General features: G+C 36.7%; 2 pseudogenes; one reads left to right on the top strand and one right to left on the bottom strand.

The window, feature by feature from the left end:
• Positions 1-5531: 5531 nt before the first annotated feature.
• LOC149208623 (LEAF RUST 10 DISEASE-RESISTANCE LOCUS RECEPTOR-LIKE PROTEIN KINASE-like 2.4 pseudogene) lies at positions 5532-5876 on the bottom strand (annotated as a pseudogene).
• Positions 5877-12752: 6876 nt separating this feature from the next.
• Positions 12753-13679, top strand: LOC149208622 (epoxide hydrolase 2-like; annotated as a pseudogene).
• Positions 13680-18588: the final 4909 nt, after the last annotated feature.

Raw genomic sequence — 18588 nt, 5'->3', positions numbered from 1 at the left:
GTACCCAAGCTTCCATAGCCCACATTCTTGGATTCTCTATTGCTATCCTCCCTTCCAAATATTTAGGAGCACCCATGACTGACACGGCCTTCAAGCATTCCTCGTGGAAGATCCTTTTAGAAAATCTGGAGGCTCGCCTAACCTCTTGGACTCATAGGGCCCTCAATATGGCCAGTCGTCTAGTCTTAATAAAAGCAGTCCTTCAATCAGTGCCGCTGTACCTTTTTTCGATCCTGGCTGCTCCTAAATGGGTTCTCAAAGAAATAAAACATATCCAGCGATCTTTCTTGTGGGGCAATTCAAGTCAAACTCGCAAATGGGCTCTGATCAAATGGGACACAGTGTGCCTTCCAAAATGTGCTGGTGGAACTGGACTAAGGGATCCTTCTCATAGCAATGAGGTCATGGGGGCTCGCATCTGGTGGAAATGGCTTACTGTGCCATTCACCCCCTGGGCAACCCTATGGACAGCAAAATATGCCAGTAATCGCCCAACAGAGGAACTAATACAAATGTCGAAAGCCAGTTCGGGCTCTCTAATCTAGAATGCGTCCAAACAACACAGAAGCCTAATTCAGCAGCACAGTTTTTGGGAAGTTAAGGACGACAATACAGCTCGGTTATGGGAAGACTCCTGGTACCAGCAACCCAAATTAAAGGACATAATCTCACCTCTTCAACTTCCGGAGCAGGATGTGCAGACCTATGACAAAGTCAAATGTTACTAGAATCCTTCTACAACACAGGGAACCAGGCAATGGCTTAGCGCGGAACACATCTTAAGACATGGAACGGTACAAGATCAACAGCTTCTTGATATAGAACTAATGAAGAGGAAAATACAACATTCAGATGAAAGGGATATACTTAGATGGGGCTATGAAGAAAAATGTACCTTCACTACTCAGGAGGCTTATAATATCATTATCAAAGAACAAATGGTCAAAGATCCTCTCTGGAACAAAGTTTGGGACCCAACAATTTGGCCGAAAGTCTCAACCTTTCTATGGCTTTTATGCCAAAACAAAATCCTCACATGGGACAATCTCAGGAAAAGAAACTATCACGGACCCTCCCTATGCCCCAACTACAGGCAAGAAGAGGAAACAACTAAGCATCTTATGCACTCCTGTCAACTGGCTCGCAAGCTTTGGGAAAAAGTCAATTTTCGATGCCAAAAGGAAGGACGGATCCAAGGAGACATCATAGCCACTGTTCGCAATTGGGATCGGAACCCATTTCAAAAGCAAGATTTTAAATTTTTTATGGAAGCTTATTCCGGGCTTTCTCATGTGGACAATATGGAAGGAGAGAAACAAGAGAATCTTCAAGGATCACTCCTTGCCCCTAGAAAATCTATGGAACATGATCTATCAAAATATCAAGGAAACCTTACTTCTCCAAACCTGGCATGAGGAGGACTTACCTTCTCTCCCCCAGGAACAAAATATCTAGGCAAACTGGAACCTTCAGTGGAATCAAGAATTAATAATCAAAAGAACAACTACACCAAAAGGAAGAACTCCTGAAAAGTGGCTTCCTCCTCCCAAACATATGGTCCAACTAAACTTTGATGGGGCCTCGAAAGGAAATCCAGGCAAAGCAGGATTTGGAGGGATATACAGAGATCATAAGGGAGCTCCCCTTCTTACTTATTTAGGTTCAAATGGATGGGACACCAACAACTCGGCCGAATTAGAAGGACTATGGCAGGGTCTTATTCTATCTCAAAAAAGGGATACTTTTCGTTCATTATAGAAGGTGACTCTCAGATCCTCATAAATATGGTCAACAAAATTATGCAAGGCACACCTTCAAGCAAAGTGAGCAACAGCTGGAGAATGGAAAAGCGGCTTGAACTCATTGAAATCTGGCTCTCTTCTCACAGAGCGATCACTTTCAAGCACATACGTAGGGAAGGAAATAAAGTGGTTGATCTACTGGCTAATATCGGAGTAGAAAGTGGAATGGATCTACATACAGGTTCACTCTCTATGCTGACCACTGAAATCCAATCAATGGAATACCAAAATCTGGTGAAGAATGAAATGAAACAGGGAGAAGAAGAGCACCCGGATGTGGGTGAAATTCAAGGTTATTAATGGCGTTTCAGAGGAACGACGGCGCTCGGCCCAGCCAGCTGCAGGCCAGCGCTAATCTCCATGCCCAGTTATGGCACCTGCAGACTCACCTAAGGCGAGAGCAGGTCTGCCTGCAGGACATCTTAAATGAACGCCTCGGCCGAGATAAGGATGTGGTTAGTTTAAACATGGTGCATATGCCCATCAACCCCATTGTCTGTCCTCCCTCCTTCAGCATATGCCCGCTCCAAGCAGGAAACCCCTGCAGCAGAACTGTTACAGGCAATCGATGTTCGCTTCTTTGTTGTCTTGACTTTGGAAATGAGTTTCATTATTCCCATTCCCAGCTCTGCCCTTTAAACTCTATTCAGGAACCCTCTGCGCACTCTCTACTCCCCATCCAAGCTCCCAATTCTCCTGCACTTCTCCTCTGCTGCATTACCATGGTTCGTCACCGCATGAGGAGCTGACATGGAGGTAACTGAGGGGGCCGTGCTCGCTCTCAGGCAATGCAAAACGTGGAGCAACCACCACCACCTGCCTCTCCACCTTCATCTCAGGCTAATCCTCCACCTTCTAGCCCACCCCGCAGAATCTATCCGCACAATGCCTTCCAGACGACTCAATTCAGATTCTATAGCAACCTGAACGGCCCATTATCACTACTAATATAACCATCATCTTCTCTGAAGAAGCAGAATGGCACAGGGCTCCGGAGCGTGACCTGGCAGAGCAACCTCAGGACAGCCGCAAAAGTGTTGGTAGTCATGGCTCAGAGCAGCTCTCGGCGGATGAAGGCAGAGCAGCAAGGCGTGGCGGATAGCATGAGGAAGGTGATACTGTCGGCGACATTTGGCAACCAAGTGGCAGCTCTCATGGCGCCACAATTTCGATGGCCATTACTAGCAGCTTGAGCAGCGCCCTTCAGGCGATGGAACCTCCAGGTGGCGGGGCAGAGGGCGACGTGGTGAAGGAAGGCGAGATATGGTATGGGAACGCTTGCCCCGTCATCGAGGAGTCACCGGACCAGGACTTCCATATGTGATGCCACATGGACTCCCACGTGCCATCTAAGAATTTTTTTGTTGATTGGTCAGGTTCTGTGGCTAGTGGTTTTTGTGGTATTGTTTGTAGTTTGGTGGTTTTGGATTTTATGGTTTTGTTGCTGACTTGTGTAGCAATTGTGTCAAATGATGTAGTCTCAAATGCTTCAAATGATGTTGTCTCAGGTTCTCATTCTGGTTTTGTTGTTGTATTGCCAACCTTCTGCATGGTTTCTGCAAAGTGTAACTGGTTTTCCCAAATATGGGACAATTTTGATAACCAGAAGAAACTCAGGTGTTCTCGACTGAGGTTACAGCCTCATTGTAACTATATTTTTCTTTCCTTTTAATAGAATTAGTTTTTACAGAGAAAAAAAAAATAACATTATAAGTGTAGAATAATATATTAGAAACCTTTTAGTATTAGAACTAGATTATTATATCGATATCATAGCATAATACAATTTATGGAACATTAGATTAATTTAGATGTAATAGATTAGAATAATTTAACATAGATGGATGTTATGTATATATTAGAATAATATAAACATTTTTTTGGGACCAACATTAAATAGAATATCAATGTAAAATTAGGAATAATTATTTAGTATTAGTATAGTAATATATATAAAGTTAATATATAAGGTATTATTATTATTATATTATTATAATTATTATATTATAGTGCATTAATATTAACAATAGTAATAGGGATAACATAACTTGATAGATATGTATCATAGTTAATATTAACATAAAACTAACATAACATTAGTATTAACATTTACTTACCATAGTGTCTTAGGATTAACAATTAATGTTATCTTGACATAGGATAAGTATGATTAGTTTAGATTATGATAAGCTAACCTTAGGTTTGACTTAGCTGAGGATTTACTTCTTTGCAAAAGCTTTGCAAGAAGGTAGATCTGATATTTCTCTTCATGTTGGTAAGGAATAGAAACATCACAAGTTAGCAAGAAGGGAAAGAGGTTAGTTGGAACCACCATTCCAAACAGAAAAGGAGTTGATTTAAGGTCTTGAACAAGTGGTCTCCCTTACATGGTGATGAGGTCATTTTTGCCCATCAACGCCAATATATAGCCCAAGTAGGGAAGACTAACAACTTTTAGGTTATGGAGACATTAAAAGTTTAGGCCCTTAATCTTCATTCCTCTTGTGATAGAGACCATTAGGTCTAAGTGTTGAACCTAAGAGCTCTATTACCACTTTGTAACATATCCCCTTCAACAACCAAGGGTGGTCACTATGTTAACTCGAGACTCAGTGTGTGGTTAAGGAATTTTCTTCTTCTTTTTTTATACTTGAAAATCATATTAAGTATTTGATTCAATAAATTTTCTAACTCTAACATATATTGAATGTTAAGAGCGGATAGGTTATTAACACTAAGTATTTTAGAATGGCAGCAGCGAAATCTTGTGGCAAAGCATTTGATTTTTGAAATGTACCATCTTCCTCATTTGGAGAACATATGAGGATTCCAATAGGTGATAGAATTGTAATGCACCTATGAAAGAATTGTAATGCCAGTCGAATGGCCACCCAATCCAGTAGGAATTATGGTTCCTCCTAGGACAAGAAAGGTCAAGACCCTTCTTTGTACATGTCAACGCTAGCATACATTTTGAGACTAAGAAACCCATATCAGTCCCAATGCTCTCAAAATTTGAACTAACTAGACATGTACAATGAATTAAGCAGTCTTGAAGTTTGTAAGTAAAATTTTGAACTCTCGCATGCACTTGATAAAGCCAATGGCTTATTAACAAATCATTTGCTTGCATGTATGGGGTTTATTTCCAAGAGGATCAATGCTTTGAACCAAGTTGTTTTTGAATGGAGGATCAGGGAGATGAGTCAATGATCTGACAAGGTTGCATTCTATCAATGCACCTTCTCATCTACTTGCCCTCAAGCCTTATTATAATTGATGAAAAGGAGGACTTTATTTAAACTCTAAAACCGTATCAATTATGGTGCTACAAGATGAGTGGGTTAAGCTACTTGCATAACTCTCCCTAACCCGTGGCTTGGCAGAGCACAGAATTAAAAGGCATAAGAAATGCACCTATCACCTATTGGAATATTTTGATACTTGCACCTATCATCTATTGGAATCCTCAAAGTACTACATCCTAAGAGTTTGGTGTCATTTCATTCAACCAAAAATAAAATACTTAGCTGTCCATACAAAGAAACATGAGAATGGCAATGCCATCAGTGTAGTGAGAACTATGCTACATAACCTTAGGCCTTCATTCAAGAATTGTAAATTCATTACATTGTGTTTTAACCACTATAAACATCACACCAACTTTGTGCCTCATATTCAGTCATACAGAAAATCTGATAGCAATTGCACACTTGTTATGCATTGCTTTTAAGATGACCGTATATGCATTAGTGACAAATCAATAATTGTCTCTATACCCGGAGCTGTGTAACCAACAGTAAACGTAAGCGGAGGCTCGTTAAGCGAGCTCTGCGTGCGCTGATTGTTGCTTAAAACTTTGGCCAGACCGAAGTCAGCAATATGGGGTTCCAAATTCTCGTCAAGAAGTATGTTGGCCGGCTTCATATCGCCGTGAACGATTGGATTCCTCAAGCCATGATGAAGGTACTCCAACCCAAAGGCCACCCCCACTGCTATATTCAGTCTTTGTCTCCAATTCAATCGGCAATCCTGTGGACCGTGCAGTAGAATGTGCAAGCTCAGATTGGGCATGAATTTCGAGAGAAGTATCATCTCTTGGCCATTGTGGAAATACCCCAAAATTTTTAACAGATTTCTATGGCGAAGCTGCCCTGGAACGTGCACCTATCATCTATTGGAATCCTCAAAGTACTACATCCTAAGAGTTTGGTGTCATTTCATTCAACCAAAAATAAAATACTTAGCTGTCCATACAAAGAAACATGAGAATGGCAATGCCATCAGTGTAGTGAGAACTATGCTACATAACCTTAGGCCTTCATTCAAGAATTGTAAATTCATTACATTGTGTTTTAACCACTATAAACATCACACCAACTTTGTGCCTCATATTCAGTCATACAGAAAATCTGATAGCAATTGCACACTTGTTATGCATTGCTTTTAAGATGACCGTATATGCATTAGTGCCAGAAACAAAAACCATACAAAGTTAATGCGTAAATTCAGAGAGAGCAAGAAGAAAAATGAAAGAATTGTAATGCCAGTCGAATGGCCACCCAATCCAGTAGGAATTATGGTTCCTCCTAGGACAAGAAAGGTCAAGACCCTTCTTTGTACATGTCAACGCTAGCATACATTTTGAGACTAAGAAACCCATATCAGTCCCAATGCTCTCAAAATTTGAACTAACTAGACATGTACAATGAATTAAGCAGTCTTGAAGTTTGTAAGTAAAATTTTGAACTCTCGCATGCACTTGATAAAGCCAATGGCTTATTAACAAATCATTTGCTTGCATGTATGGGGTTTATTTCCAAGAGGATCAATGCTTTGAACCAAGTTGTTTTTGAATGGAGGATCAGGGAGATGAGTCAATGATCTGACAAGGTTGCATTCTATCAATGCACCTTCTCATCTACTTGCCCTCAAGCCTTATTATAATTGATGAAAAGGAGGACTTTATTTAAACTCTAAAACCGTATCAATTATGGTGCTACAAGATGAGTGGGTTAAGCTACTTACTTGCATAACTCTCCCTAACCCGTGGCTTGGCAGAGCACAGAATTAAAAGGCATAAGAAATGCAAATATCAATGGGCAGTTCAAGTCACCCAATTTGCACAGAATTAAAAGGCATAAGAAATGCAAATATCAATGGGCAGTTCAAGTCACCCAATTTTCTATATGGAAACTTCGAGTAACATATCCCATAGTATATGTGCCTATCTACAGACATGGAAGTGTATACTCTGTCATCGCTATGCTCCCTGCAAACAAGAAAAACTACTCTTTTTTTGGAGCAGTATTTCGGCAGAAATAGCCGAAATCTACGTATCGCAGGGCCTAACATGCTTCCACTAGGTTAACTTCCATATTCTGGAAAATTAAAAGGTCGAAGTTATGGTTCAACATGCATATTTATTAATGGAAGAGGTAGTATGATGATCTGAAACCCATTTAAAAACGCAAGGGAAACAGAGGATCTCATTCTTCGGGTAAGGACAACTTTCAGGGGTTGTCAAGAGTGTGATACAATCGGTATATCCTCCTCCATGGCTCAACAGAGCACTTGATTATTTGCAGGAATACCTGCAGGTCTTGTTACCCATTTCTTATGTAAAATGTAATAGGAGCAAAGTTCGTGAGTGTAGCTCAACAATAATAAGTTGAGTACTAGTGGTGAAGATAAGATGCACGATTTCAACTGAATATGGATAGAATACATTTCTTTCATTCATGCAAGTTGCAAGAGTGAAGTGTACATTCTATGATATACGATGTTCAGAATAGTGGCAGGACATGCAGAGTGTGAATCAGAAGAATCCAAGAGGAGGATAGCAACAAAGTGTGTGTTCAAATAACCAATTAAAATTAAGAGCTTTAAGTTAAATTGTGCTAGTGTAACAACCCAAAATCCAAAGTCACACCTACTCTACACATAACTGCAAGTTTTGTTACCTATTTCCTCGTTGTTTTATGTTTCAGTAATAATTTCCAAACCCACATAAACTGTAGAATGGGAAATGCATATTAATCCATTCACATAGATTACATGGAATTTAATTGACAAACGGTTCTACTCCGTGAAATACAATTTAATACTTCAAAACTATATAACGAGAAATTATTTCTAAAGGTGTAGCTTATAAACAAGATAAGCCATTTTGCAGCATTCCCACAACCTAGTCTATAATATTCCAGAAAATACTGAAACGTTTGGGTAAATTGTTTCATAAATTACATCATGCATTCAGCATGTCGATAAAATATTTTATGTGATTATTATAAAATTTAATGATAGTAAACCACAAATAAGCAACAACACCATGCATTCGTCCTTTTTCAACAACAAAACTTATTGTGATATTTACTTAAGGAAATCAAAACCTTCAATAGAATGGGCATTGGGACAGGAACTCCTCCTCACCTCCCCACCATAGACAAGCCACAACCATACCCATCACCCCCGAGCTTGATTCTAGGGATTGAGAAGATTGTTCAAGATCCAAGTTGTTAGATGAGTCATGGATTTTAGAGGCTTAACCCACCTCCACCCTTCAAGCAAAGAATTCTCAAAGACAAGCTAGTCCAAGGCTCCAGAAGTGTGCATTGTCCACCCACCAACTATTAAGGGAATCCATAGATATAGACCCATCTTCAATCCACACCAAGGACTCTAGAGATATTTCCTTCACCTTGGTTGGTTGTCACAGTAGCCTTACCTAATAGAACCAAAGAGTCTAAAGAATCCAAAGATATGAAATGCAGAAAAGAAAGGCTAGGCCATAGAATCTAATGGCATGTAACCATCATTAAACATACCCACAGAGTCTCATCCCAATATATGACTTTATTGTCCTTGGATCTTTAGGTCAAATCTCCACTTATGCACTGGTAACTCAGTCTCTTAGATTAGTTGGCACTTATTTCCTTATAGTTAAGGGAATATCCAACTTTTTCTACCCCTTGCGTTGGTGTATTGTTATTCCTTGCTCTATCTGTGCGCTTTTCCTAGTATGATCTTCGTTGTCCTATGTGTATATGTGCCTACGCTGACAATACCCTCATTCCTCCCTACTTATAATTAACAAGACGGGTTTAAGGCTAGTATGTTTGTATCCAAAAAAACATTGACCTTCAATTCTTCGATACCCTCCTCTTCCTCGTTGTCTGAACTTTGCCTAAGGTTAGTTATAGCCCATTCTGGCCCAACCCCTGTGGACTAATGAAAAGTGTCCCATCTATCTTTTGTCTCTAGATTTTTTGAGGTGGTTGGCCTTGTCATCAGATTTTTGTGCCAGTCCAGTTTTGTAGGCCAATCAACCTCATGTTATTTGGCCTTTTGTCCCTTTGCCTGCCATTTTTAAGCCTCCAAGGCTTGTTCTAAAGCAACAAAATGTGCCCATGTAGAAAAATATTCTCAACCCTGGAATCAACTGTCCCTTTTCCCTTAGCCCATGTGCATATTTTCTTCCTGCCATTTTTCAGCCTCCAAGGCTTGTTCTAAAGCAACAAAATATGCCCATGTAGAAAAAATTTCTCAGCCCTGGAATCAACTATCCCTTTTCCCTTAGCCCATGTGCATATTTTCTTCTTCTTTTTCAAAAATATTTACCACATTTATAAAGGTGAAAGGTGATTGGGTTGCCATTTTAAATGTTTACAAACATTTACACCACTACAACATCACCCCATTCTTGGCTATAGAAAACATCTTGGCACAAAAACATACAATTATGTGTAGTTCATGATATGATATATATGTTTGATATTGTAATCATTAATGAGTTTGTTGCAATGAATTTTTTTTTGTGGAAAATCCGAGTAGATCAACTCGAAGGGATCACATCCCATCAAGGAAACTGGTACCGTGAGGGCTCGAGGAGAATCGACCATGTGACCTCCCAATGGCAAGGTACTTTAGCGATGACAACTCAACCAATTAAGTTAACCCTCGAGGCTTGCTACAATGACTTATTCACTAGTACATATTTTTTCCAATATAAGAGATTTGATCTCTCTAGGCATAATACACACACACACACACACTATGTGTGGTGTGATATTTTTATTGTTTAAATTGGATTTTAATGGCTTGAAAATCTATTTGAGCACTTGGATTGACTACAAAGTTTAAATTTGCAATTCCAACAATCCTTTACTAAATTTTAGTCAAAATTGACCAAAACAAATACGTTTAAAAGGAACCAAAATGTAGAATACTAAGACTAGTTGAAATAGTGTAACCCTAAGAATTCATTTTCTTTAGATTGTTTTATATAATATATAACTAGTTTTTTTAACCATATATAATAAACACATAACTGGCATTAAAATATTTTATTTAAATTGGGCATTGAAATATTTTATCTATGATTTTTAATTTTATTATTATTAATATTTGTTTTAAATGTCATATATTTAAATTAAATGAATTACACATCTCCTTCTTATTGTTCTTACTAACAAGTAACTGATTTTTTTAGCATTGAAATATTTTATTATGTTCAACATTAAAAAAAATAAAAATATTTTTTTTGACGAAGTTGATATTGAAATGGATTAGTTAACATGATATTCCAATAGTTTATTTAAAATTTGTATTGAAATATTTTGAAAAAGCATAAGAGTTATACTTTTTCTTCACAATTTAGATGAAAATGTATGATTTTTTTAAAATATTAATCATTATATTTTTCTCTATAGCTATATAAAATTATTTTAATTCAAATGGATATCAAAATATTTTATTAATGGCTGACAATGAGAGTGAAATATTTTTACCACGTGTCTTTTATACTTGATTGTAATATTAACAATAAATCAAAACAATAAAATAGAAATAAAATTATTGATATTCTATAATATCTTAATTAAAACTAATCAATGATATATAATTATATTTATTTTTTATTATATCTTTCTGTTTATATTGCTAAATTTTATTTTTATTTAGAATTAATATGTAAATGAGAAATTTTATTTTTATTTAGAATTGATATATATTTACCTGAAATTTAGGATGGAATTACAAATTTCCTTCTTACTGCAATCCCAATAATTTTTCTACCATACAAAATTTGCTATATGTAATTCATAATTTATACTTTAATGATTATGATAGTTAAGATTGTTTGTTATGGCTTTACCCATATTCAATTCCAAACATATTGACTTATGTGATATAGTTAAAAAGTTAAATCCACTCCAAAATACTTAGACTAGCATTTGTACTAGATGTTGCAAAGGAAATGCCTTAAGGCATAAATTGAGGAACAATCACGACATGGGAATGGGAAAATCTAAATAAGATGCAGAGATGGTTAACGTTTTTGTGTTTCCTCATATGGTTGATGCTGGCAATTTTTTTAACATGATGAATCTATTGCTAATAAAGCAAACATTAAAGACCAAATGAGATACATGAAGCTAGAGATTTCGTATGTAAACAACAAAGCTCAAGAAATACATCAATTAACCAGAGGATATCAATTGTTTTTCCAAAAACACACTCAAGAGATGCATCAATTAACTAGAGGATATCAACTGTTTTTCCAAAAACACTCCCAAACTTACAATAGTAAAGGCTCATAATAATTAGACACCACCATTTAATAATTAAGACTTAGAATAATTAGACAAACACCATTTCATTTCAATTCAACTCCAGATTATTAAGTTTTTATTTCAATACAAACACTAAGGTCTACATAAGTGAAAAAAAAAAAAAAAAAAACAAAAACAAAAATTAAAACATCAATTTATAGAGGCTCATGAAAAATGTAAGTAAGTTAAACGCCTTTATTCATTAAATCTGTGATATTGTGTAGAGAATCTGGATTCTGTCATATTACATATATGCAACAATGAAGGAAAATATGATTATTTTTATACCCACTCATTAAGAATCTAGGCAGAGAGACCAGCTTAGTTTCTATATACAAAGGAAACAAGCTATGGGTGGCTCCACAGTGCAGAGGAAATATAAAATGGAGCGCCCCTCTAATATCCCATAGATTAAAAATAAACCTACATGACGGTAGATATTACATAACCAGCTGAGTTGGTGCCTTTGCATATGAGTTAGTACTACGTGGAAGGAAGATAAAAGATGAAAAAGCATGGTACTGTGGGTAACTATCACTTGTCGATCTGCTTGGCCAGCTCGTCAAAAGTTTTACATCAAAACCTTGGTGGCTACCTGGTTCTCATAGATTTTAAAAATTTAATTCATAGAAGCAAGCATAATAGATGGTCTGATTCACCATCAAGGACATCAAACAAGAACACATTTCTTGAAACTCGGGGCTTGGAGCATAGAATGAAATCTTTAGGTTTCAAACTACGCTCCTTTGTTGGCAAAGTAATCTTTGTCCATGAACCCTTAGCCATGATCAGCCCCCACAATCTCTTGCTTGATGTATGATTCAACAAAGAAAAAAGTCGTCCTTGAGCTTCTATTAATATAGACAATAAGTTGGAAACCATATAAAATTCTATTAATTAAAATAGATTTATTTTATTTAGAAGAAATAATTTGTTTTTTCATATGTTTTCGCCAATAAACTGTTTTCACCTGAGCCATTTCAAAAGTTCAAAAAAATTAAGATATAAAACTACTCTTTTACAACTTCTTCTCATCTAGTACATTAAGAAAGAATAACTCCACTTATTCATTAATAAAATGGATATCCTTTTTAGATTGAAAATAGGACTAATAGGACTAATATCTATAAATAAAATGATTAAAATTGTTAAAAAAAATAAGTTTTGATTCATGAACTTTGATTCATGTTAATATGTTCTATGTTGGTTATGTTTTCATGTTCTCTGTGCTCAACAAATTCTTGATTAAGGTGGATCTATGCTTATGCAAACAATAGTAGTTGGAAAAATAGTATCTATATAACATAATCAACATATTTCAAAGTTCAAACTACATTTCATGAAGCAGGTGTTGGTTGTGGGGAAGGATTGTGGAGCAGTTGTTGCATATTATTTAGATTTGTGTCATCCAGATCGAGTGAAAGGAATTGTAATGTTTGGTATACCTTACTTGAAACCTGGAGGACTGGATAAATGGACTTGGATCCTAAAGGCATCTATTTTAGACATTGGCAAGTACGTTTTCTCCCCTCTTTGTGCTTAAAATATGCATTGAACAAGGAAATTTATATCATAATCCAGGTTCTTCTTTAAATAATGATGGCAGCCCTCATGGAATTTTCTAAATGTCTCCTTTGGAATATTTATTATAGGAACCCGAGAGAGGCTTGGCAGATCTTGAGTGTTTTGATGTAAAAACAGTGGTAAGGAATATATATACTATTTTCTCTAGTAGTGAACTTCTCGTGGCAGAAGATGGTAAGGAGGTAATCGATCTCTATGATCCTTCCAAACCATTGCCACCATGGTTCACTAAGGATGATCTTTAGATGTATTCAAGCATGTATGAGAAATATGGTTTTGTGTTCCCTATGCAAGTCCCATACCTTTGCAGCAAAAGGTAAACCTTGGTTTTCTCTTTGCTTTCATTTCATTATAAATCACCATAAACTTACAGACACTCAAGTTTTATCTTCGTCTTGAACATTTAATTTACAGGGATCCTGGGAGATTGACCCTTGTCAATGAATGCACTGTTCAATATCCTTCCCTTGTGATCATGGGTACCAAGGATTATTTTTTGAAATTTCCGGGAGTGGAGAATTATGTCAACATTGAGATGCTAAAGTCTGTTGTGCCCAATCTAGAGATCATTTTTTTTCTAGAAGGAGTCCATTTTGTCCAGGAACAGTTTCCAAAGGAAGCGAATAAACTTCTCCTTAGCTTTCTGAATCGGGAGAGGCTTGGAAAATCTTGGGCATTTTGATGTAAAAAACAGTGGTAAGGAATATTATATATACTCTTTTCTCTAGTAGTGAAAATCCCGTGGCAGAAGATGGTAAGGAGGTAATGGATCTCTATGATCCTTCCAAACCATTGCCACCATGGTTCACTGAGGATGATCTTCAGATGTATTCAAGCTTGTATGAGAAATCTGGTTTTGTGTTCCCTATGCAAGTCCCATACCTTTGCAGCAAAAGGTAAACCTTGGTTTTCCCTTTGCTTTCATTTCATTATAAATCACCATAAACTTACAAATACTCAAGTTTTATCTTCGTTTTGAACATTTAATTTATAGGGATCCTGGGAGATTGACCCTTTTCAATGAACGCACTATTCAAGCTCCTTTCCTTGTGATCATGGGTACCAAGGATTATTTTCTGAAAATTCCGAGAGTGGAGAATAATGTCAACAGTGAGATGCTAAAGTTTGTTGTGCCTAATCTAGAGATCATTTTTTTCCAGAAGGAAGCTATTTTGTCCATGAACAGTTTCCAAAGGAAGTGAATAAACTTCTCCTTGGATTTTGAATCGAGAGAGGCTTGGAAGATCTTGGGCGTTTTGATTTAAAAACAGTAGTAAGGAATATATATACTCTTTTCTCTAGTAGTGAACTACCTGTGGTGGAAGATGGTAAGGAGGTAATGGATCTCTATGATCCTTTCAAACCATTGCCACCGTGGTTCACTAAGGATGATCTTCAGATGTATTCAAGCCTGTATGAGAAATATTGTTTTGTGTTCCCTATGCAAGTCCCATACCTTTGCAGTAAAAGGTAAACCTTGGTTTCCCCTTTGCTTTCATTTCATTATAAATCATCATAAACTTACAGATACTCAAGTTTGATCTTAGTTTTGAACATTTAATTTACAGGGATCCTGGGAGATTGACCCTTTTTAATGAACACACTATTCAAGCTCCTTCCCTTATGATCATGGGTATTATGTCAACAGTGAGATGTTAAAGTCTATTGTGCCCAATCTAGATATCATTTTTTTTCCAAAAGGAATCCATTTTGTCCAGGAACAGTTTCCAGAGGAAGTGAATAAACTTCTCCTTGGCTTTTTGAATCAACACCTGTGAGTGGATATCAATCAAAGCAGAACATGTAAGTCACAGAGTATTAATATTAGAACATTGATATTAGAAAAGTCTTCAAGGTACCAGGCTTCAAATAAGCATATAGATGCTCTCTGTAATTAAAGCATGGGCTTAATCATATGCATTTTTGTTTCAAAATTTTATCTTATACTATGTCTTTACTCTTATGTGTCATGGAGATTTTGGTTCTGCAGTAGTTGGTAAAATAAGACCTTGAAAATACATATTCAAGTTTAATCTGAAAGAAGTATATTTAAGGGATGGTCTGAGGAGACATGCATTAGCTAGTTAAAATAGTTTAGATCTCAAAATCCATGATTTGTTTGACAACAAAATGTTCATAACAGTGCAAAATAGATAATCCTCAATTTGCAAATTATGTAACCAAGCAATGACATCCCATTCTTCAAATACAGTACCATAAGAATGATTTCCTGGTAGAAAAACTAGTGTCTTTACATTTTCCTCCTTTCCATAATCTCAACACTGAAGTAATATATAATCTCAGTCACTGCTGAACTTTTTTCCGATCAACGTAGTGATAGCTCAATTTCAAGAGCTCGAAAAAACATGCCATACACATCAACAACTATCTAGTTTAATTATCCTTAAATTAAACAGATTTGTCTTACATTTGTGCATTTAAATTAAACAGATTTGTCTTACATTTGTGCATTTAAATTAAATAGATTTGTCTTACATTTGTGCATTTATTTTATATTCGGTAACCAAACTTCTGTAAAAATGTTGTTGAAGCTTACCATAACGATTTCTTGCAGGGGAAACATTAGGCCAACTTCCTAACCTGCCATGACTAGGATATAGTAGCCAACCCCAAATTCAGAGGAATGGGAGCCTGCTGCTCCAACATCCCAAAACTACAATCTGTAGAAAGCCTGCATTCACCATCAAGGACATCAAACAAGAACACATTTCTTGAAACTCGAGGCTTGGAGCATAGAATGAAATCTTTAGGTTTCAAACTACGCTCCTTTGTTGGCAAAGTAATCTCTGTCCATGAACCCTTAGCCATGATCAGCCCCCACAATCTCTTCCTTGATGTATGATTCAACAAAGAAAAAACTCGTCCTTGAGCTTCTAGGCTCCTAAGCACCAACTCACACCTATCACCATCATATCTCCATAGGATATCCCCTGCCCTCCCCTCCCCTAACCCCCAATCCTCTCTTTCCATATTGAAAATGAGCAACCCAATCCCACTTTGGCTTGAAACCAACCAAAAGAACTCACCTCTGCAAAACATAGCCAAAGATCCAGGAACGAGCTTGGCGAGAGGAGACATCTTTTCGGCTCTCTTCCATTGATCAGTCCTTCAATCATGCACATCAGCAAACAGTTTCTACAGGGGCTGATCATTTGATGTTTTCCCACCAACAATACTGCTATCAGAACCTTATAATGCCCAAAATCTACATCAATTGTCATACCTGCCAATTGGGTTGTCCCCTTCTCAACTCTCTCAGGCAAACTCTTGCAACACCTTGTCACATGATTACACACATAGTAATTGACAGGACCACTTCTCCATTGCTTAAACTCTGAAAATCACAGTAAATTACCACCAGAGGCCTCCAAGCGGATAAAACTAGGTGGAATGGACAACTTAAACCCAATCTTGAAGGGCAAACGAAGCCACAAACAGGGAACTTCAACTTACCAAAGTAATAAAAAAGAGTCGAGTAGCATCAACTACACCATTCCCCACATATTGCCCAACTTCGACAAACAAAAGTTGAACAGACGAAATCCTATAGCAAATCGAATTCATTTTCTCCTATGGATTCTACGTGTTCCCAAAACGGTGAAGGAAACTGTTGTTGTTCACTGGTCTTGAAGTTGGAAGTAATTTTCTCATTTTATTCAAAAATGATGGAATAAAGTAATTTCTTGCAGAAAAGAGTAAAACCAAACAAATTTAAGAATTTTTGAAAAAGAAACTCCATGAATATTAGTGAGAATGACCAATAAGGGTCATATCCCATGAGCACTGATCAGCAGGATGGGTATGTGTAATGTGTTATACTTACTCTATGTAGATAAGCCCAACCCAAACGTGACATTTGATTTATTGAATTGCAGAAGCTCCTAGAAAGTAATAAATTTAAATAGGGGAGAGAAACTAACCAGAGGTCCCAGAATGGAGGTGTTGGCTTTAACGACTTGGGTACTGATTCCGCGCATGACGTGGATATCGAACTTTAGCCCCATCTGATGGATAGAATCAGCAATGGGCTTGAAGCCTGGACCATCAGAAGTGGAGGGCCACCGTGCAGGGTCTGGAACAGGGTGTCCCCATTCATCTATCAAATCATACCCCAGAGAACTCATCGACGCTCCCTTTTCTCATTTCCTATACCATAAGAAATCCACCACTGCATACTGTAGTCGCTTCCCTGTTATCTTCCACCTGCATTTTTCAACACCAAATAAATGACTACCCGCCCGCCCGCCATAAGGAAGGGTTTGTGGTTACCTGGTATCCAAAGCGGAGCAATTCATCGACCATGATCTGTGCGTTATCCATAAATTCATCCTTCACGATAATCCAAGAGAACGAATCGTAATGAACGGGCTTAGGGTTAGATGCACACAGCAGAGCCACCGAACTGAGTTGAAAGAATTGCAAATGGAACTATGGTTATAATAGTGAAAATCAAGATTTAATTGACTTGACAGTTAGTAGCATCGAATGGTGGAAAAACATTTAATCATCTAACCATGATCTAACGGTCAGGATTATGACAGAAAGGTAGTTGGGGGAGTTGATTTCAGAGGGGAATGCCTTACAACATAAATATGTCTCATGATGTATTACTCCAATGAATCACTAGGTTTCATTATTTTCTTAATTCGTGCGAAGAAAAAGCTGATATCGCTTAGACTGTCAATAACACAATACTACCTCTAGTAAGATATGTAGGGTTAATTTAGGTAGCTCGTGAGGTTGTGGCCCTTTTTATTCTTTTTATCCTTAAATTCTCCAACTTTTTATTTTGCATCTTTTGGCCAAAATACATCTTTAGAGAGTGATATTTTGAGGGTTCAAGCACTAAACAATATTAATAGATCTTGACTTTTCTTCAAACACTTAAATCAAATATTCTCCTCAGGTAAGCTCCTGACCAACTGAAATTTCAAGACTTGATGAAAGGTCTTACCTAAGATCTGCAATGGGTTATATCTTAACCAGCAAAACTATATTTTTAGAACTATCTCTGACTGAGAAAGATCTCCCTGTCAGTGTAAGGCCTCTTTCAAAATCAAATGGATGACTACCTAATGCATTTAGTTGAAGAAGAAACATGTTGGTAAATATATGCTTTTACAGTGGTAAGATTTTGCAAAACAAAAGAATAAGGTAAAAAATTATTACATGGTTTTCAATTCTATTTATATTTAGCATCTACTTTTATTGAAAGGAAAACTGTTAAATTTTTATATTAGAAAGTTTCTCGTTTTAATTATGTGTTTATTTGGGAATATGTTTTTTTTTCTCAAAGAAAAACTATATATATATATATCTATATATATATATATATATATATATATATATATATATATATATATATATATATATATATATATATATATATATATTTTCCCGTAGAAAAAGTCGTAATTTTATTCATAAGAAAAAATTACATTTTGTAGATGCCTAAGCATATGCAGATGACTGTCTCTGTATTCACAATCGACTAGAGATTACAGAAAAAAAATAAAAAAATAAAAAATAGATGTCGGCTGGCCTATGCTTTCCTGCCCTTCTTCTTCTCC

The sequence above is a fragment of the Pinus tabuliformis genome, chromosome 1_2 (genome assembly GCF_031772625.1).
Source record: "Pinus tabuliformis cultivar Carrire ecotype Pingquan chromosome 1_2, CPIR1, whole genome shotgun sequence".
NCBI lineage: Eukaryota > Viridiplantae > Streptophyta > Pinopsida > Pinales > Pinaceae > Pinus > Pinus tabuliformis.
Note: the sequence above shows the minus strand (reverse complement) of the source record. Positions and strands in the feature narration are given on the sequence as shown.